Genomic DNA, 22,510 nt, shown 5'->3' with positions numbered 1-22,510 from the left:
TAGGCGCCATCAAGAATGCCACCAAGAGGCCCAAACAACCACAAAAACCTCGACTCCTTCAAGACGCCCTCGACGCTCGCCTTCTCCCAAAGGAGAATTGGGATCCTCCCAAACATCGGTTGAAGAGCCCATGCAATTGGGCCGTGGGAAACTTTCCACACAAGAGCGCTGACAGCAAATTAGGAAAGGACTTTGCTTCTACTGCGGCGCAGCGGGCCAAGTAGCCACATGCCCGGCGCGGCTGGGAAACTCCCGGGCCTAGGACCTGAAGGAGGTCTCTTCCTGGGCCTAACCTCACCTGCACCTCCACTAACCGTACCATTGGCACTAACGTCCGCAGACGGTGAGTTCCACACGTTAGCTCACTTGAAGATTCCACAGGTCCGTGTTCCAGCTCCATTGGTCATCTTATCGATTCAAGGCAAGCCCCTCCCGGGACAAGTGACACATATCACGGAAACCGTCCAGCTGAGGGTTGGGCTCCTTCACCGCGAGCGGATGCCCTTTCACATCCTGGAGCATTCCATACACCCTGTCGTCCTGGGTCTTCCCTGGCTTCAAGAACATGATCCCCAGTTTGACTGGAAAACCTTGCAGTTAACCCAATGGGGGCCGAATTGTCACCACAATTGCCTCCAACTGGTAATTCCAGTTCCATGCTCCACCGTGCTCGCCAGTCTTCAGGGCCTGCCGGTCTCCTATGCCAAGTACGCGGACGTCTTTTCCAAGCAAAAGGCCGAGATACTTCTGCCCCACCGGCCATTGTACTGTGCCATCAACCTGCTCCCTGGCACAGAACCTCCTCAGGGGTGCACCTATGCCCTTTCGCCTGTGGAGACGCAATCCATGACCCAATACATCAAAGAGAATCTGGAGAGGAGCTTCATCCGCAAATCAACATCCCCAGCAGGGGGTGGGTTCTTCTTCGTTGTGAAGAAGGATGAAACCCTTTGCCCTTGCATTGACTACCAGGGCCTGAATGCCATAATGGTCAATGACTGGTACCCCTTGCCCGGCCATCCATTGCTCCTACCATGTGACAGGGGCTGACCAATGGCACCGGTAGCCCCTGTCACATAGTAAGGTCAAAGGCTATCAGTGCCATTTTGAATACCAGCAGCCAAGGGCATGAGTGCAGGAGATGGCTCCCGGACCCCCCGCTGGACCACCAAGGAGTTTTGGTAAGTCTTAGGGGGGTCAGGAGGGTGAGGGGTTGTAGTTAATTCAATTTTAGCTGGGAAACGAATAAGAATGAACGCATTAACGTATCGGGGGCCACCCTTGCCGAATGCAATGTATCTGCCCCCGATGAATACGAATTCCGAATGCAACGTATGGCGTCCCTCTGCACATCCCTAGTGTGCTATATGCCAGGTGCCAAAATCCAAGACATTATGGCAACATTGCCAAAAATCCTCAAGGCTACTATTATCTGATGTTGGTCATCAGTTGGTCATCATGTTGGCATGAATTATATTATTAGGTACCACATAGATCATATTAAATGTGACTTCATGGCTCTGGGAGAGAAAGCAAAGCAGATTGGTGCACAGGTAGTATTCTTCTTCATCTTTCCAGTCAAGAATAAAGGCTCACTGTTGTGATTCTGCCTGTTATGCATCTTCCCAACCACCAGAGGTCCTCAGGGAGCTGCCTTACCCTCTCTCCAGTCATAGCCAGCATGAGCTCATGACTCAGCAGGATCCAGACTACTTAACCCTGTCTCTGGTTGTGCTCGGTGCCTTGTCATTGAATCTACTCGGCTCCCTGCTTGTCCCCATATCTCTGAATGTTCTGTGGCTTTCCTAAGCCTTCTGTTCCAGTCTTGCTCTGTGGCTTTCCTAAGCCTTCTGTTCCAGTCTTGCTCTGTGGCTTTCCCAAGCCTTCTGGTTTAGGTCTGCTCTGTGGTCTCCATAGACTTTTTGTTCTATCCCTGTCCTGGGCGTTTGCGTTCCTTGTTTGTTTTGGTTTGTCCAGTTCCTGTCTTATCCTGTCCTGTTCTGTTTATCCCAGCCTGCTTCAGTGTTCTATGCCTGCCTCTGATTCCGTCCTTGGCTCAGTTACAGTCTCCAGTCCAGCCTGACCTCAGTCTACAGCCCCTGCCTAAGTCCTGCCGGCTGCCAGAACCCAAGGGCTCAACCTGTGGAGGAAGTGGCTGGTATGGGCCAAAGATTCGCTAGCTTAGTTCTATCTTGCACTGTAGCCCTGGACTGTTCCACAATCTAGCTGGGTCCTTACCCACAACAGTGAGACAAGGCCATACCATCCCTATGACAGCGGGTCCAGGATTTCTTGCCTGTCTGGTAGGCCCATTGAAATGAATCCAAATTATTAGAACCTTCAGAATTTCCAGTGTTATATGAGTAAATCTTCCAGTCCTGCCATATAGGAGTCAAAAGGTGCACATTTCTGAATCCTATGCATCTAGAGACCTGTTTTAGATGTCCTATGCCTAAACTCAGTCCTGTTAAAATATCTGCTCTCCCAAAAAATTCCAGTTCCTAGAGCACAACCTTCTGTCCCTTGATACTGGGAATGCTAGGGAGTGCAAATATATGAATTCTATGTCTCTAGAGGGTCACCTTAAATGTGAGGTACTGACAAAATACCTGATCTTCCAAAAGCCTTCCAAAGAAAACTTGTTTCTGCCCTGGTTTCATATAACATGCATTTACAGCAAGTCCAAAATCAATCTGTAGTTAATATGCAGCAGCAGGCACTGAAAACTGAGAAACATGACCAGTGTTTAAAGTTACCTGTTTTAAATCTTTCTGAAGAAAATACATTTCAGCAGAACACACAAAAACACTGCAATCAGATTAAAGTAAATTATTTATTAGAGGACTTCAGTATTCCTGTAATCAGTAGCAGTAAGAAGAAAGCCCAGCAGCTGAAAACCAGTTCCTTCTTGGCTTTAATTAAAACTCTGTTCCAGGACCCTCTATGTTGCATAAAAGTTAATTCTCAATACCAAACTTTAGAAAAGGAAAAGCACTTTGATTCTGCCTCTAAAACATCTGCTCTGACTTTTCCTGAAAGTATCTCTGTGCAGAAAGCTGTGGATAAGAAAAGTATTCAGTTCCAGAGATTCCTGCTTATTAACTGCTCCTTGTATTCCAGATTCTTTTAACACCCTGCCTCCTGGTTCTACTAGAATTAACGGCTACGTCTGGCAGTATTACATCTCCAGCTCAAGGTAATTTATGTTTAAACCCAGCTTCTGAACAAGAAGTTGATGAAATCTGATTCAAAACTGCCTCTGCATTTTTCCCCCCCTGTTAAGTAATGTTGAAAGCCGTGCTCTAAGCTTGAAATTTCAGTTATGCCTAATCAGAAGCTAAACAGAGCTTGAACTCCACGGAAAGCAGACTGCACATTCTCCTTCCCAAGGTCTAATCCAGTGTTGCACACCACTCCACATTTTCTGCTTTCCTCTTCTGCAAAATACTCTTTGCCTGAAAAGGATCTGGTATTCTGCACCCAGACCTTGCCCTTAACTTCAGAAGAGAGCTCTAACCCTACTCCAGGTTCCATGTTTGTCTCAGATCCTGTCCTGAGTATTCCAGCCCTGCCAGAGGTATCCAGTTCCCAGCAACCCCAGGAGGGGGTGAAGCCAAGTCCAGGTACCTCAGGAGGAGTTCAGCCAAGTCTCACTACCCCAGGAGAGGTGAAAAAGCAGCCAAGTCTCACTACCCCAGGAGAGGTGCAGCCAAGTCATGTGCCTCAAAGACACTATTCCTTCTTCCCAAAGGGATTCAGGGGGAGGGGCACTTAAGAGGGGAGGTACTGTTGTGATTCTGCTTGTTATGCAGCCTCCCAACCATCAGAGGCCCTCGGAGAGCTGCTCTTACAGTCTCTCCAGTCATTGCCACCATGATCCTAAGACTCAGCAGGTCCAGACTATTTAACCCTGTCTCTGGTTATGCACAGTGATTTGTCATCAAGTCTACTCGGTTCCCTATTTGGCCCTATGTCTCTGAATGCTCTGTGGCTTTCCTAAGCCTTCTGCTGTAGTTTTGCTCTGTGGTTTTCCTAAGCTTTCTGCTCAGGTTTTCTCTGTGGCTTTCCTAAGCCTTCTGTTCTAGTTTTGCTCTGTGGCTTTCCCAAGGCTTTGTCTTTAGTTCTGCTCTGTGGCCTCCCTAGACCTTTTTGTCCCTGTCCTGTCCCAGTCTGTTCCATTGTCCCAGCCTGCTTCAGTGTTCCTCGCCTGCCTCTGGTTCCAGCCTTGCCTAAGTTCCAGTCCCAAGTCCAGCTGATCTCAGTCTACACCAGCTGTGTAAGTCCTGCTGGCTGCCAGAACCCAAGGGCTCAACCTGCGAGGGAGGTGGTTGGTATAGGCCAAAGGTTTCCTAGCTTAGTTCTGTCTTTCCCTGCAGCTCTGGGCTTTTTTTGTGGAAGTTCCCCAGCCCAGCTAGGTCCTCAACCACAACACTCAGCCAGGGAAAGTTGCATCTGAAGATGAATGACTGGCTCTATAGATGGTGTCAATGAAAGCATTTTGGCTTTCTGTGAACCATGGGATGTTGTTTTGAGAACTGCTAACCAGTGTATAGTCCACCTATCAAAGAAGGGGCGCAGTGTCTTCCAACACAGACTGATAAACATTAAGGAGGGCTTTAAACTAATATCATTGGGGGCTGGGTGAACAAAGCCCTAAGCCAAGTTAAACATTAAAAACGCATATAAAAATTGGAAAAAGGCTACATCTGGATAACTATCTATTTCAATGCTCATAGAATGGAAATAATTTCCTGGATCTTCAAGCAATTGTCATGTTTGGCTCGCTGTGGGAAGGCCACAGCTGGCTGGACTCACTCCAACTTCACCATTTGCTCTCGGATGCCACAAACATAGATTCCCTCTTCGTGGCTAGACTGCTTTATTAGCAAATGCACGCGCACATCCATTACTTGAGGGCCTGGCAGTGGAAGCTCGCCGGTGCATCTCTGGTGTCAGAGCATCTGGATATTTAAACCACAGCCTCGCTTCACATTTTGCCTTTGCAATGGTCCTCCTGCTCATTTGCAGAGTGTGTTGTGGTCTAGTTCCTGTTACTGCTCTGCTCCAGCATGTTCCTTGCCTCTTCCAGTCTTTCCTTGCCTTCCTCTGCCGTTTTCTGTTCCTGCCCTTGCCCTGTATCAATTGTCTTGCCCGGTCTTCCTGCCTTGTCCTTGTCTTGCCTTGCTTTGTCTGTCTTGTCCCTCTGTGTCTTGTCTGACTTGCCTGATCCTCCAGTTCTGACCTCAGCTTGGACTTTGATTCTGTCTTGCTTCATGCCTGCTCTGACTCTTGGCCTGTCTCTGGACTCTCTCTTGGATCACCGTCACCTAAATCCTGCCGGTCTCAGAACCCAAGCGCTCAACCTGCGGGAAAAGAGACTGGTCCAAGTGAAGTCTTGCCCTTGTCCAAGCATCAGTGTGTCTACCTGATGCCAGCCAGGCAGTACCAATCTCACTGCAGCTTGATGGACTCACTATCCTTACAGATTGTGAAGACCATGGGTTCTGCGGACTCTTCCCAGTTCAGGCCATTGCTGGGCTGGCACTCCAGATGCATCATCAGATCCAGCTGAATAGCCTGGCTGATCTTCAAGGTTTATACCAGAATAAGCAGCAGCAGTTTCATCATGTGTCTAGATTACTTCAGAGACTGGCTCCTCGATTAGATCCTATACAGGCCTAACAGCTGCAGTGCCAGCTCTAGTGAATCCTGTACCCACGCCTGTTCAGATCTCAGAACCCATGCTGCAACTTCCACCACAGCTCAAGTATGGTGGTGACCCCAAAGCATGCAGGGGGTTCCTCAATGTATGTAAGATGCACTTTGATCTTCAGGTATCTCATTTCCCATCAGACCTCAAGATGACATACATTCTCTCCTTATTGGATGCTCCTATCCTATCCTGAGCTTCTCCCTTGTGGGAACAAGATGAACCCCCTTCTTGGGAATTTTGACAATTTTATACAACAGTTTTACCTGATTTTGACAAGCTTGGTTGCTTCTCATCCACAGCCACTGAATTGTTATGTATCCACCAGGACACTCGCATTGGGGGGGGACTATGCCATAGAATTTCGCACTCTGACTGCCAAGCTTGGCTGGGGTGAAGACAGCCAAATGGCCAAGGGCTAGTTGGAAGAATAAAGGATGAGCTGGCAGGCTAAGATCTTCCACACACTGTGGAAGCTCTCATTGTCCTGGATATCTGTGTGAATTTAAGATTCCAGGAACAAGTTCAGGAGAAGAAATCTCATCAATCTATCCATTTGACTTCCTGAAGCCTCCTGAAGCCTTCCCATGATGGATATCCCCTCTGAAGAGCCCATGCAGTTGGGTTGAGCCCAACTCTCAGAAGAAGAGAAAAGGAGGTAAAGAGAGTATAATCTCTGACTGTACTACACCATGCCATGGAATTTTGCTAGCCTCTGCCTGATAAGTTGGACAAACATCAGAATGTGGCTTAGTCGGAAAGTCAGTCCAGAGTCACTTGGCTCCCTTTCCACAGCCAGTGTTACCTGTGTGCATCACCTTCAGGGAGCACATAGTTCAGACTGAAGCATTGCTTGATTCCCAAGCAGGGGCAATTTCATCCAGAAGTCCTTGCCACACCAATGTGGCTGGGCCACCACCACCTTGACCATGGCCTGCATCATTTCTTTAATCTATGGTGAGCCTATGCCTGGTTATGACCATGGCCACCTTACCCATCACTATGCAGATAAGTTTACATCAGGAGAGCATAGAGCTCTAAGTATTAGCCAAGGTGGTCAAAATTGTCATTCTTTGGTTGCCTTGGCTCAAACTCCACGAACCCTCTATCAACTGGTCTACATTGCAAATTATCCATTGGAGCCCCTTCTGCCAAAAACATGATGTTTCTCAGATTCTGCCTCTGGTTACTGTGGCTCAGACCATCTTCCTCACCTACTGACTCTACCACTCCAGTACACATCACTTACCAACCTAAGCTACAAGCCACAGCCTATCCTGTCTTTTCACAGCTTTGCTGAACACCTTATTCCTCAAAGACCTTCATCTTGGAATAGATGCTTCTGCACCTGAGGCAGGGGTTGTCCTCATTCAGCATGTCTCAGGGACCCATGAGCCACATTCTCCCCTCTCCAAAGGATCCTCTCCTGCAGAAGAGGATCAACTGGCTGATGCTTTTTTATGTTCTTCTAAAATCGAAGAAGTCTCAGAACCACCTCTGGAATTCATGTCAAACCTCCCAGTTCCCCATATCACAAAAGTATCCCATTGGGGTTCTCCCCACAAGTCAAAGACAAGGGGGTTTGAAGGTGGGGTACTATCATATTTGGCTGGCCATGGGAAGGCTACAGCTAGCCGCACTCACTCCGATGCCACCATTAATTCCCGGATGCCACCGATGAAGACTCCCTCTTGGTGATAGGCTGCCTTAGATGCGTGCATGCAAAGCTGCTACTTGAGGGCCCCATGGAGGAAGTTCAACCCTTGCACTTCTGTTGACATCAGCGCTGCTGGGTATTTAAACCCCAGCCACTCTCCACAACTTGTCTTTGCAACAGGTCATCCTGCTCATTTGCAGAGTGTGTTGTGGTCTGATTCCTATTCCTGCTTTGCTCTAGCTTGTTCCTTACCTCGCCTAGCCGTGCCTCATCCAGTCTCACCTTGCTCTCCCCTGCCATGTTCTGCTCCTACCCATGCCGTCTCTGTTATCTTGCCTGGTCTCCGTGCCTTGTCCTTGTTCCTGTCTTGCCTTGCCTTATCTGTCTTGTCCTGATCCTCCAGTTGTGACCTAAACTTGGACTTTGGCTCAGTCTTTCTTGCTGCTTGCCCTGACTCTGTCCCATCTCTAGTCTCTCTCTTGGATCACCATTGCCAAAGTCCTGCCAGCCTCAGAACCCAAAGGCTCAACCTGCAGGGGAAGAGGCTGGAGAGATGACGTCTAACCCTTGTCCTAGCATCAGCGTGTCTGCCTGCTGCTGATGGAAGGTCTAGCTGGTTTGCCAACTGGGCAGTACAAACTCACCACAGCTCAAAGGGCTCACTCTCCTTACAGCAATTATGGAAGACAGTGACTTGGTTTTAGTGGCTATCACAGAGACATGATACATGGAAAACCTTGACTGGCATACAGTTATACTAGGCTACAATCTATTCAGGAAGAACCATGTAAAAAAGAAGGGAGAAAGTGTAGCACTATTTATAAAAAAAAATAAATATTAAAGCAACAGAAGCACAGGGATTTTGAGCTAAAGAAGAAGCACTGTGGAAAGAAAAAAATGGAACATGTATTTATATTGGTGTAATATACAGACCAAACAATGCTGTATTCATTCTTTAAAGGAGGAAAAGACCTCCATGTATTTGTTTAGGTAAACATGAAAGCATATTTTGGTAACCTCAATCATTGGTCAAAATCCTTCTCTTCCATATACTTTATTTATTATAAGAAAAATTGTTTTTGAATTTTCAATTTTTTTAAATAAAAATCACTTATCATAGTACAATGAATTTTTGAAAACGAGGTTCACCAAATTAGCCTTGCTACTGATAGTGGCCAGCATTTTGTTATTAAAAGCTGATTCAGGGTAAAACCTAAAAAACACAAGATAATCTTGCATATCCATAATATATTGGGCTTGGTAGTGTGTCCGTCAGTGCTCGCGCATGTTCCACAGCCCACCAATAGATGGCGCTATAATATATCGGGCTTGGTAGTGTGTCCATCAGTGCTCGCACATGTTCCCCAGCCCGCCGATAGATGGTGCTATAATATATCGGGCTTGATAGTGTGTCCGTCAGTGCTCGCACATGTTCCACAGCCCACCAATAGATGGCACAGGTGGCTCCCTGGCCACCTTGAAGTCTCAAACATGCCAGAGGTACAAAGGACAGCGGCCATCAAGGGACAGGCAGAAAATAGCAGAGGAGACCCTGGCATGCCACAAACGGAGCACGTCCCATGGCACACGCTCCGTTTGTGGTGAGGATGAAGGCCCAGCATGCCATTCGTGGCGAAAAGGGAAGGCCTCTGTATGCCGCGATCAACGTGCCCAGGCCTTCATCTTTGCTGCAAACGGAGTGTGTGCCGCGGGACGCACTCTGTTTGCAGCACGCAAGGGTCTCCACTGCTATTTTCTGCTCAAGGTGAAAATGGAAGGCCCCCATGTGCCACAAATGGTGTGCCGGGCCTTCATCTATGCCGCAAACGGCGTGCCAGGCCTTCATCTTTGCCGCGAACGGTGCGGGTCCCATGGCATGCTGGTGAGAGAGAATGTGTGTCGGGGAGGGGAGGGTGAAAGAGAGCAGGAGGGTGTGAGAGAGAGCATGGGGGGGATGCCGGTGAGAGAGAATGTGTGTGTGAGGGGGGGTGACAGAGAGCATGGTTGGTGAGAGGGTGATGGGGAGAGGGGGTGGGGAGGGTGTGAGAGAGAGCATGGGAGGTAAGAGAGGGTGGGTGGGGGGATGCTTGAGTGTGGGTTTCAGAGAGAGGGAGCCTATATGAGGGGAGGGGGATGCCGGTGAGAGAGAATGTGTGTGTGAGAGAGGAAAGGGGGTGTGGGGGAATGTGAGAGACAGCTTGGTTGGTAAGAGGGGGAGTGTGCGGGATGTTTGAGTGTGGGTTTCAGAGAGGGAGCCTATATGAGGGGATGTGTGTGTGTGCCAGAGAGTGAGGGAGCCTGTATGAGGGTGTGTGTATGTGGAAGTGACACTCTCACAGTGAATTTCTAGAGAAATTCTGCTCAAAACAAGAGAAAAAGTGCCAATAAAAAGGCTCACCACTCGGGTGTAGAATGGGTACAGTTGCTAGTTTGCTATAAAAATCTCCCAAAATAAAAATTCTTTTTTATTACATGTATACTCACTATTTTGGCAAATTCAGTTTATTCTGACCTTGGAGCAACCTGCTTTCTGTGTATGTTTCCCAAAGAATGATAAAGCATGCGCTGCATAGATTCTCTGAATGAATTTAAACATAAGCACTGATTGCCTGCTCTATATGCTGGTTGCTTAAAATTGCATTTTATCTGATGAATCAGATTGATACAAATAATAATAAACATATTTATTCTCAAATTCATCCCATTGAATTAAATCTTCCAAACTACTCTCAATGTCTATGATTCATCACTCGAAAAATAAACCAACATGCTGCCACAAAAACCTGAAAGAAAAGCCCCCAGTCAAAAAAGGATGCCTATTCAATCTTGCAAATAAGTCCATGTGGTTCAATTGTGTTCAATTTGTAAATCAAGCATTGTTCTAATTAGGTAAGTAGTTTGTCTCGATTTCCACCTCTTACATGCTGCTTTACTTGATCTATTGCCAAACACGTAAGTATAGAAAAATCATGTTTACACTCCATACAATGAAGAATAGGAGCCTCTGTTCTTTCCTTCTGTAAACAACCTTTGAGTTCAGACAAGCATGTTCTCAATACTCTCTTGGTTTTTCTGATATATAATAATGAACATGAGCATTATATGATGTAATCTACGTAATCTGAAACGCATGAAGGGAAGTGTTGAAGGACATACTGTCTTGTCGATTGTCCTTTGGATTGACAAACTCTTTAATCTGAAGCATGATCCGACAGTTCAAACATCTTCCACAATGATAATGTCCACATGGAATGGACAAAGTGGAGAATTCTTGATACCTGCTTGTATTACTGGAGAGACATATTCTTTTAAATTTTTAGATCATGTAAAAGATGCATAAATTTTATGATCTGTAAAACAAGAGTGGTGCTGCTTTCTTAAGATATTTATAATTGAAGACATGACTGTAGAATACCATAATACAAAAGTCAAAATTCCTGTTTCAGAATGGCTAGAGCAAATATTAGATAATAGCAAATCCGTATTTGAAAACAACACCTGTTTATAGGACTTTTTAACCTGAGAATAAAGATAACCCCTTTGAAGTAATTGATCAGTCAGAATTTGTGAATGTGTTTTAAATTCTCCAATTTCTGTACAATTTCTTTTAATCATTAGAAACTGAGAATATGGAAGGCTGTTCTTGAGATGTTGTGGATGAAAACTTGAGTAATGAAGGAATGCATTGTCATCTGTTGATTTAATAAAAAGAGTAGTTGTCAGATGTCCATTGTCATCTTTTCTTTACTGTAACATCCAAAAAGGGTATACTATCAAAATAATACTCCATAGAAATTTGTATATGTTCTTCACAGCAGTTAATCTACTGATGAAAGGACTTCAGATCATTGTCAGTGCTCCCCCATGCTACATCTATAAATGTTTTCCATAATATGATATTATCTGTGAATGGAGAATCATCTATCCATGTTCGTTCAAATTCAGACATGTAGAAGTTGGCTAATGATGGAGGCCACTGTGGCGCCCATTGTTGTTCCAGAGATCTGCTGATAAAAACTCCATAAAAAATAATAAAATTCTTAGTCAGTGCAAGATCTGCAAGATACAAATAAAACTTGTGGGTATAACATGTGGCTGCTGTCTACTACTTAAAACTTTTTTAAAGACCTGTAGTGACTCATCCTGTGGTACTGATGTGTATAAAGACTTCACGTCCATAGTGACTAAATAATACCCAGAACAATCTTCTTGGAAACTTTGTTTCTCTGATATAGGAATTAATTTCCACAACGAATGGTATAAAAAAAAGTATCAATATAGACCTAAAGCCTCTCCAGTGCTTAATCATATGTGGAAATTATGGGTCTTCCTGGAGGCCTGTTGAAATCCTGTGTAGTTTGTTGGGACACATGGATGTTTTGGTTTCAAATAAATAAATTCCAGTTACAAAAGTGGATATAAATGCACTTTTGTTAACTTTTTCAATGTCCCTCTGTATTGGTTTAGTTGGATGCATGTGCAACCCCTATAACAGGCAGAATCATGCAATTGCAATTTCTTCAACAAAAGCCACCTGTCCTTGTACTACCATAGAACCACCCTTGTCTGCACCTTTAATGACGATCATGTTGCCATTCTTCAAATCCGCAAATGCCATTCTTTCTGCATGTCTTAAATTGTCAGGTATTCTAAAATGTTTGATGCAATTACATTCAAAATCATCTACATCATAGAGGATAGCATGGGGCTTTTTTTAGATTCCAGTATAAGGGTCCGGAGAAGAGGAAGAGGCAACTGGAGAAACCAAAGGAGGGTATCCAAGAAGTAGCAGGAACAGGAAAGCCTAGAAAAGTAGAAGTCAGTCTCCCAAGCTGATCCCCAGCCTCTTCTTCCAGTGAGATAACAGGCAAGCAGCCCCCAGCCCCACATCAACAACAATCCAACAAACAGCAGAGTGAGTGTTTTACCACATCTCTGTCCCACAATAGCTGCTTTGTTGCTCTTTAGGTGCACTGTGGTGCCCTTTGCTCCTCCATAGGTGCCTTGAAGTCTTTGTGCCACTATTGGTGGTACCCTTTGCTCCTACGGGGTAAAGTCTCAAATGAGTTAATTTTGTGCATATCTTGACAGGAATAAACCGCAGTCTCTCAAATTCACTGCTAATGCCCTTCTTAATACTTGCATTGTGCTAACAGCTTCCTTCTGGAGTTCATAAGATGTTATATGCACAGGCAACATGTCTAAATGCACTTAAAAGTTCTTTTTCATCAGCCCAGTGGCACCCAATACATTTGAGAGTATTTCTGATTCTTTCTGCCATGTTTTCTTGTTCTCAATTATAGCTTCTTTGTGGTGTTCTACCCACATTTTGCTTCTCTGTAGATTCCTTGTGGTGTACATAGCATTACTGTTAGTGTTCCGGTAACCTGTGGTGCTCAGGCCACTATTTTTTGTGTGCCTTGCAACCCTCTTTAGGTGTTCATACCACTATTGGTGCCCTTTGCTCCTCTATAGGTTCTTTGTGATGATCATCCCACTTCATATAGTGTTCAAGCCACTGCAACTACTGCTAACCCTCTTCTCCCCATCCCCCCACTGTGCATTAAGGTGTTCATCGCAATGCAGCTGCTGTTGCTAAATCATCTCTCTATGCCTTGGTGTGCTCATGCTACTGTTGCTGCTGCTTTATTGCTCTTTAGATGTCTTGTGGTGTTCATGTCCCTATCGTTGGTGCCCTTTGCTACTTTGTGGGTACATTTTGGTATTTAGGGTATGATTGTTAGTGACCTTTTTGCTCTTTTAAGTGCCTTGAGGTGTTCATCTCACTGCTGCTGCTGCTTTGTTGCTCTGTAGGTGCCTTGTGCTGTTCATGCTAGTATTGTTGGTGCCCTTTTCTTATCTTTAGGTGCCTTGTGGTGTTCATGCCACTGTTTTGGTCCTCTGTACATGCCTTATGGTATTCATGCAACTATAAGTGCCCTTTCCACCGTTTCAGTGCCTTGGGGTGTTCATGTCTGTTTGTGCTACATTGCCCCCTCACAAAGCCTTGGGTGTTGCTGCCACTCTTTTTGTCCTTATAGTTAGCAGTTTTTCAATGCCTCTTTTGGTGCCTTTGGGTGATTATGCCACTGTTCCAGCTTTTCACTTAAGGTTCTTTTCAGATTCCTTTATGGTGCTTTCTAATGGTCAAACCATAGTATGGGTCCTGCCAGTGATAGTGCTCTCTCTCTTACCTGTGTTAGTCTTGCAGTTTTGACTGATGGAATGGTTAGGAGTGCTTTGTTTGCTGATCTTAGGTTTCTGTTAGGGATGTGTACATGTAGGGCTGTATTTAACCAGTCTGCATGTTCGTTATGTATTAACTTATGTATGGTGCACAGCATTTTGTATTGTATTCTTTGATCGATGGGAAGCCAGTGTAGTTCAGCCAGTGTTTCGGTAATGTGATCCTTTTTACTTTTGCCAGTTAAGACTCTTGCGGCTGCGTTTTGTAGACTTTGCATTGGTCTTAGTGAGGTGTATGGAAGACCTAGTATAAGTGCATTACAATAATCAGTGCTCGCAAATATTAGCTCTTGTAGTACTGATCTAAAGTTGGCCATTGTCAGAAGTGGTTTAAGTCTCCTGAGGACCATGAGTTTAGCGTATCCTTCTCTTACTTTTAGAGATATGTGTTGTTTTAAGCTTAGTTCGGGGTCAATTATTACTCCTAGGTTTCGTACTTTTTCTGCAAGTTTTATTTGTTGATTGTTTTTTAGTGTGATTGGACTATGTTTGATTTCAGTATTTTTTCTCTCTAAATGTAAGAATTCTGTCTTCTCTATATTAATTACTAATTCCATCTGGTTTAACAGCTGTTTAATGATATCTAGATACATGTTGGCTAAGTTTAATGTTTTCTCAATTGTGTCATCAATGGGTAAAATTAATTGGATATCATCAGCATATATATAGTGTGTGATTCCCAGTCCAGCTAGTAGGTGGCATAGTGGTAGTAAGTATATGTTGAAAAGAGTTGCGGAGAGGGCAGATCCTTGGGGAACTCCTGTTTGAAGGTTTATTTTATTTGATATAGTGTCTTTAATTTGAACCTGAAAATATCTGTCATTGAGATATGATCTGAACCACTTGATAGTTTTGTTGTTTAGGCCTATTTCTTCTAGTCTATTTAAGAGTATGTCATGATTTACAGTGTCAAATGCTGCTGACAGGTCAAGCATCACTAGTATGTACTGTTTACTGTTATCAAATCCCCTCATGATGTTATCTGTAAGTGCAAGCAGAAGTGTCTCTGTGCTATAGTGTTTCCGAAAGCCATGTTGTGAAGGCTAAAGGATGTTATTGTTATCTAAGGGTTCTGCTAGTTGTTTTTGTATAGTTTTTTCTATTAATTTTGCGATTAAGGGTAGGTTTGATACTGGTCTGTAGTTACTCAGGTTCAGTGGGTCACTGTTTTTCTTTTTTAAAATAGGTTTTACGATAGCTCCTTTTAGAGTGTCAGGCATGGATCCTTCTTCTAGGGATAGATTAACGATCATTGCCAGTGTTGGTGATACAGTGTTCGCTACTTTTTTTATGTCTGCGGTTGTAATTGTGTCAAGTGCATGGGGTGCAGGATTAAGTTTTTTTAGCATATTTTCAATTTCCATTTCTGATACTTCATTGAAGGTAGACCATTGCGTGACATCTCTTTCCTTCATTTTAATTACTTGTTTTGCTGTATTTGGGATTTTTGTTTTTAGATTTTTGATTTTATCGCTAAAAAACATTGCAATCTCATCTACATGTGTCTACATGTGACACTCTATGCAAAAGACTGGGAAGCCCCCCTCTTGCTGCTGGACTGCTGCCTTCATCTCAATTTTGATCAGTTCCTAGTTAAGTTTTAGGTTGCTATGGGAGTGGGAATGTGTCTAACATCCTTTAAATGTATTAGTGAATTCACTATGACTCTGGTAGTTGCCTACCGGGGTCTGATCGAATTCTCAATAAAGATTTTGTTGATTTTTTTTTTTTTTTTGTGAAAGTGGCACCTGCCTATAAATTAAGGGATGAGCTAGGGGTGGGTGGGCAAGGGGTGGGAGGGTTGGGAAATCCAAACAGTCTAACTTCAGTTAGTCAGCCAGAGTGACTCACTGCTCTCTTGATTAACAAATGTTGGCCCCTATTCAAACGCAATCACACTGCCTCAACACCTTTCCAAGGTGAGTAACTGAGCTGAATTATTCAACCTTTTTACTTAGGTATACACTGCTCCTAGCTTATTTCTAGCTTCTGGCTACTTTTTGTGGATTTTTTTTTTTGTGTGTTTTTTTTTCAATACAAACACTCAGTTTGTATTAAATACAAACACTCAGTTCTGTAAAAGTCTGCAGAACATTCAGTTCTGCAGACTTTTAAAAATAAACACACTACCTACTGCTTACTAGCTACCTTATTGACTATTTAAAAATACAACAATCTAACTTGTTTATTCACTGCCTTTCTGACTATTAAAGGCACAAACACACAAACACACTAAATAATATTCCCAAATAGTTAACTTTGCCCCAATACTTTTAAAAAAAGACAATGTCCCAAGCAAAAACTTACTGATACCTTTCAGCCACCAACAGGTGATCCTCTCCTCTCAGTGTTCCCATAGGCTCGAACATCCTAGGCCATCCGGGACACCAATAGTATTGGGACAGTAGTTCAAAAGTTCGGGTTCTGCCTGGGTGCTCAGCAGTGATGGAATCATGTGCCCAAGCTAATACCTTAGGTCAAAGATGGAGTAGAACCATAGTCTTCCCATGGGGTATGGTGTCAGTAGCTGCCAGTAGAACCTTGGCAGGGTCCAAGATGTAGCGGGGTAAATCCGGTGCATCCTCTGATTCATGTAGTCTGGAAAGTGTGTCTGCCTGTGTATTCTTTGTTGCGGGATGATAGCGTAGTATAAAATCAAACTGGCTGAAGAAAAGAGACCAGCGAGCCTGGCGCGTTGTGCTTTGCTGAGGTATTCTAGATTTTTATGGTTGGAGTAGACCGTAATGGGGTGCTGTGCCTCCTCTAGCCATTTTCTCCATTCTTCAAAGGCCATCTTGATGGCCAACAATTCCTTGTCTCCGATTCCATAATTATTCTAATTCTAATGGGGAGTTACCACGTGCAGTCACCCCTAGTGCCTCCTCGACAGTGCGAGCCCTAATTTAAATATTACATCGTGCCCCCAGGAAAGGTGCCTGGGGGCATGTTATGAAAGCAATCATTTAACACACAGTGCCTGCTTCAGCATAACTTTTTTGCATTGGCCCCTTGGTGTTTTGAAAGTGCTCGTCCCTCTACCAGTTTTGAAGACCCATATATTATGCATTGCTTCCTCCATTGACATTAATGGGAAACAAATGAACAAATTACAAGAATAAATGAATAGTTTTTCATCATTTGAAATGAATGAAACAAATTATGGGGGTCATTTTTCAAAATGCGATAAGGCGTTTTTGCATGCGTTAAGGGCTTATCACGTGTGAAAATGTGTTTACTGCATATCGTATGGTGCAATGCAAATAGGAGGAGTGTGGGCTGGGTTAGCCTATCTGCAAAGAGCTATCACACAGCTGTAATGCTGATTTTAACTACACCTCTTTTGATTGCATTGCCATCTCATGAGTGAGAGAGAGAGAGAGAGAGAGAGAGAGAGAGAGAGAGAGAGAGAGAGAGAGAGAGAGAGAGAGAGAGAGAGACTGGCCATAATATCATGGCCCATAGGTAGGTATTTGTATCCCTATGGTAGGCCCACCTAGTAACTCGAGGTGGGGATTAGGTAAGTGTGTAGGGGGTTAGGGGCCACATTGACATGCTACGTGACACCTACGAACAGAACAGTGGTCTCTTGTGAAGATTTGCTGGCCTTCGGAGTGAGGAAACTCACTCCAAGATGAGATTTGGGCAAAGTTATCTCACCCTAGCTTGATGGACTCTGGGTAACATCAAGCTAGGTTGAGAGAACATTGCCCAAATCTCATCTTGGAGTGAGTTTCCTCACACGAAGGCCAGCAAATCTTCACAAGAGACCACTGTTCTGTTCGTAGGTATCACTTAGAATGTCAAAGTGGCCCCTAACTCCCTACACTCTTACCTATTCCCCACCTCGAGTTACTAGGTGGGCCTATCATAGGGATACAAATACCTACCTATGGGCCATGATATTATGGCCAGTCTCTCTCTCTCTCTCTCATCCTTAAAAATGGTCCCCCAGTGGTTGAATGCAGGAAATACAACAGGTCTGGCACTTATCACAGAATCTGAAATGGTATCACAATTTGCACAGGTAATTAGCAATAAATGCTATATTAGCATATTGCATGCAGTACTTACTGCATTTTGATAAATCCACCCCTAAATGAATTAATGTCAAACATTTTTCTGTGCATATATTCATTGTGGGTATCCTGAAAACCTAGTTGGCTGTGGAGTCCCCAGCACAGGTTTGGGAAGCACTGGGATAAGCATATTTTCCATTTTGAAAAATGTCCAAGGAAAGCTTTATCTACAGAGATTTGCATCTACATTTTCGAAGGCATTTTTCCAGCCAAAACAAATGTTGCTTCCCCGTACCTAACCTGCCTCAGGAATGCACAACAAAAATGTGGGTAATTTGAACATCACTTATCATTCAATATTCTGAGGGAAGGAAACTGTGCAAAAATCAAAACTTTTTTGATAAATTTATGTTTCTTGAGAGAGAAAAAAATCTCTGAAAATTGACTTTTAAACTTAATTTTATCATTAGAATTTAGACATTCAATATTTATAACAGATTAAACCCTCCTAAAATGACCAAGAGGTTGGTGGCATTTTCAGGGTAGGCAACTATGGTCCTAGAGTGCCACAAACAGGTCTGATTTTCAGGATATGAACAAGCATGAATTATATTTGGATACAAAGGAGGCAGTGGAAGCAAATATATCTCATGCATATTTATTGTCACTATCCCGAAAACCAGACTCTGTTACAGACTAACCAATTTATTGAAGGATGAGCTTTTAAGGATAAGAATTACTGCTCTGGAAGTTTTCCTGAACCTAAGTCTTAAAGCCATTTTCACTTCCATATTACCCCTCAACTTCTGAAGGCATTCTGGATCATTCAAGTTGTCCCATTTACTGCAGTTACACAGCAGAAAGGTAGAGTTGTGGGAAATGTAGCAGGTTTACCCCCACTATAGAGTCTCTTGAGTAGTTAGAACTGTCACAACGTCACAGTAGCACAAAGCTGACCAGCTAAACACTAAACACTGTGACTAGGAGACCTAGCTCCCTCCTCTACATCTTCCCCTCATCCCCTATCCTAAGGCCCTTAAGACTAAAAATGCTTTTTTTCCCACCAATTAAAATAGCATTTGAAAATAACTATTTTGGACAGTGTAGGTAACAGCCGATTATGGCCACTAGGTGTCACCAAAGATTCACGTCTCCTAATCCAAGCCTGATCTGATCCTGTGGAATGGCAAAAAGAAGGTGGCTGAAATAAAAACTTCTACTTTTCTGTTTCTGTGTTTACCTCTGCACCTCTTTACATCACTTGGCTTTGAGCCCAAGTGACAGTCACGTTATAGAGCACTGGTTCACACTGCAAGTCCCGGTTCACACTGCAAGTCCCGGGAGCCAGAGGTGGTTCCCACTGATGCTAGGTGAGGCTCCCTGATTCTTTTTCTCCAATGCACATTCTTTCCCCACTTTCTGTGTCTGTCTCCTGCCATATACATGCCTGGTTGCCTTCTGCCTGTCCTGACCGCTGCCCTGCTTGATTCTGCTTCTGGTCTCCATACTGGCCTGCAATGTTTCCATCGCAAAATCTCTTCAGCTCCACAGAGGCCTGCACATACGACCAGCCAACCCTGGCAGCCCAATGCTCAAACTAGGGGGAATGTGGGCTGGTATTGGCAAAGCTACAGTTGGGCCTCTGCTTTAGCCAGCTCCACCAGCCGATGGTGGGGACCTGCGAGACTCCTCCCCGCAGGTAGTGCCAACTCCTCCTCAGTGTAAGGGTCCACAACTCCAACAGCACTCATCAATTTGTCAAAGGTACCCATTGAACTCAGCCAGTACATACTTCCACTTCTGCACTACAATACTAAGTCTTCCACAGAAAAGTTTGAAAAATGTACTGCCACCAATGCATGCATATCCTCCTGTGTTGTGGTTCTTCTACTGCTCCTCCATTGGCTATGTCTCCTCTATCCTATCCCTGGTCCTCTATAGCTGCAAGTCTTCTGCATCAGAATAGCTAATACAGCTTAAAATAAAAATTACAACTACAACCTTGTGTCATAACTATGTGCCCTTTTATAGGTTGCCATTTGAGTAATTAAGGCTATGTGCTTGCTGTTAATGCACAAATATTAACATATGCATGTTAACATTCTTGTTAATGAAAAAAGTTAACTACATTTTTGGGGGTAAGTTTTTGATATAAAGGAGGCTGCTTTAAACCTGGCAGGATGTAATAGACATGATCAAATCATGCACGAGTTTGCAATGAATTGATTAGCATAAGTTTGCATTGCAACAGTTCTTTAACATGAGCATTAGTGTCACCGTAATGCAGACGCATGTTAAGAGTCAATACAGGCTCATTAACCCTGATACAACAAGAATTAGAGTTCTGCAAACTTACACAATGCCTAACAAAGGGGCTGATGTAATACAGTGCGCTCAGCCAATGTCAAGTTGCATTAAATGCTGGTTAGTGCTAATGCTTTAGTACTATCCTGCATAGTTTCCCATTGAAAATCCACTAAAGTTATGCGGTAGAAAACTCCCTACTTATCTTGCCACTGCTATTTCTATAGCTGGTGTTACACAGGGGAAAATACACATGTATATTAGAATTTCCAAGAATACAGGTATAGTTTACTGCTCTTCCCAAACACACCCCAGGAATGCCTACTTTAAAGTGGCTATATTTAGCTAGCTGGCAAGATCCTTTTAAAAATGTCCCTGTCGGAGGGCAATTTCCACTTACTGCATAAGTGCAAATTTGCTAAAAGTACAAAATTATCTTTATATGTTGCTCCTGCTTTTGCTGCAGCTTGTGCTACAGGTGAGAAACTATGTGAGTATATTTGAAAATTCAATTACAGCCTGTAGTTTAACTTTCCCAACCAAAACAAACCCTCAAGAATGTCTCCTTTAAAAACAGTTAAGTACACCCATCTAGTGAAGCTCAGTGGGGGATGATTTTCAAACCCAAGTGTCTACTCATTTAACTCCAGATTTAGGCAACTAGATCCCATTTGAAAATTGTCCCCCCAGTGCATTACTTTGGCAACACATGTTCTTAATTTTATGCTAATAAAGTTTCTTGAATCAAATTTTAAATAGATAATGGCAGATGATGCATAAAAAACAAAGCAGATCTAAAGTGATGGAAATCAGAAAATGAAAACATTCCTTTGGGATCAGAAAAATAAAGTCATCTGCCAATTTACTAAAGTATACAATTGCAATCATCTTATTAGACATAATTGAAGTATAATTATAATCTGCATTTGCTAACTGCTGTTGAAAATTATGAATTCCCTTTTATATACTTCCTGTTGCTTCATATAAATTGCAGCTATAAATTTGGATGGCTGAGTTATGCTTAGTACAGATAACACAAGTTATCACAAAAGTGAATACATTTGAGGAATGGGACATTTTTTCCAAGAAACAAAGACAACATTCTTCTGGACCACATTTAATTTCCTATTCTTATTTTTGGTTTATTATTGTACTTACTTCTTGTTTTTCCTCTGTTACTGTGGTTTTCATTTTGTTAAATTCTACTCTTATGTTAGCATAATATTCCTCCCTAGCATGCAGAAACCAACTGCAAATACTAGTGAAGAGATAGAAGGAAACTCAGGCAGCATAGATAGAAACAGGAAGGCAATAATAGAGCCTTAGAGATACAGTGCACTTGTGGGGCTATGCCTAAAGGCCTGCTTTACCAAAGCACCTGATTTCTTGAGGAAAATAAAATTAAAATTAAATAGATTTTATTATGTTTTTTTTAGTGTAATTTACATTGCTTTTGAATTTATTTGTTTATTTGGATATACTGCATTTTATCCAGACACTCTAAGTCTCTTACAGTCATCTGAGGTCTTAAGCAGAGCTTTTACCTAGATATAACTGTTACATAAGTTCCAATGAAGTTAGCTAAAGTTTTGATGTTGATTATCCTTATCCATGCTGGCAAAGAATCAATCCCACCAGAATGTTACCTGGAGAGACCGATGATTGAAGACTTCTCAGTGCATGGAAATGTTATCATAGGCATTATTACATATATTCACTCCAAAGTCCATCACCCTGACATCAGCTTCCAAGGAAAACCCCAAGCTTTCTCCTGCGAAGGGTAAGCCAGTTAGTTCATGTAGATTACTTGCATGATAGAATGCTTTCAATGTATAAACCAATTCTTGAGCTTTATGAAGAGAATGGAGCCAATCTTGTGAACTCTCTACAATGGGAGTTCTTCCTCAGTGCCGGTGCGAGGGTTTGCAGCTGTCATAGGTGCTGACATCACCATGTCAAGTGGTCTCTCTCCCGAAATTGCCAATCTCTGCATGCTGCGTACCTCCATGCCTTGTGCCCAATATCTATCTCCTGCTCTCCCGCTCATCAAACCTCCACTTATACGCCCCTGACACTCTCACCCTTCATTACCCTATGGCACCCCACCCACTTCCCTTCCTTCCTTAAAATAGTCCCCACCCACTTCCGGCACCCTAGGTGCTTGCCTAGTCCTGCCTAATGCTCACACTGAGCCTGCCCTTCCTCACTTCCTGTTCTTTTCCAGTGTGTGTGTCTATGTAGCCAAAAAAAAGAAAAAAGTTTTATCTATAAAAGACTTAAAAGTTTTATCTATAAAAGTCTTAAGGAAAGGAGTCTTTTGATTATCAGAAAATGTATGCTTATTATGGGAATAACTCCAGGGTAGAGCAAGCTAAAGTTATTGAATCTTCCATGTTTTTGAAAAACTATTTCATAATCTAGCAATAAAGATCTGCAAAGCACTGTTTCAAAAGATAACCTGATATAAATAAAGAGCAAATGAGAAAATGTCAATGTGCTTTAGTTCATGCAACATGCATTTATTATGGTTTACCTCAAGCTTTTGTCACAGATTAGAGAATATTATTCTAATACAAC

At 43.2% G+C, this 22,510-nt stretch overlaps 1 protein-coding gene across 2 annotated transcripts in view; it reads left to right on the top strand.

Annotated features, from left to right (window-relative positions):
• LOC115086172 (vomeronasal type-2 receptor 26-like) overlaps positions 1–22,510 on the top strand; it is an 83,177-nt gene that overhangs the window by 17,311 nt on the left and 43,356 nt on the right. For both annotated transcript variants that reach the window (XM_029592670.1, XM_029592671.1), the window contains one exon: positions 3,121–3,196. The gene's annotated coding sequence lies outside the window, so the exon portion shown is untranslated. The remainder of the gene's footprint in view (positions 1–3,120; positions 3,197–22,510) is intronic.

The sequence above is a fragment of the Rhinatrema bivittatum genome, chromosome 2 (assembly GCF_901001135.1).
Source record: "Rhinatrema bivittatum chromosome 2, aRhiBiv1.1, whole genome shotgun sequence".
NCBI lineage: Eukaryota > Metazoa > Chordata > Amphibia > Gymnophiona > Rhinatrematidae > Rhinatrema > Rhinatrema bivittatum.
Note: the sequence above shows the minus strand (reverse complement) of the source record. Positions and strands in the feature narration are given on the sequence as shown.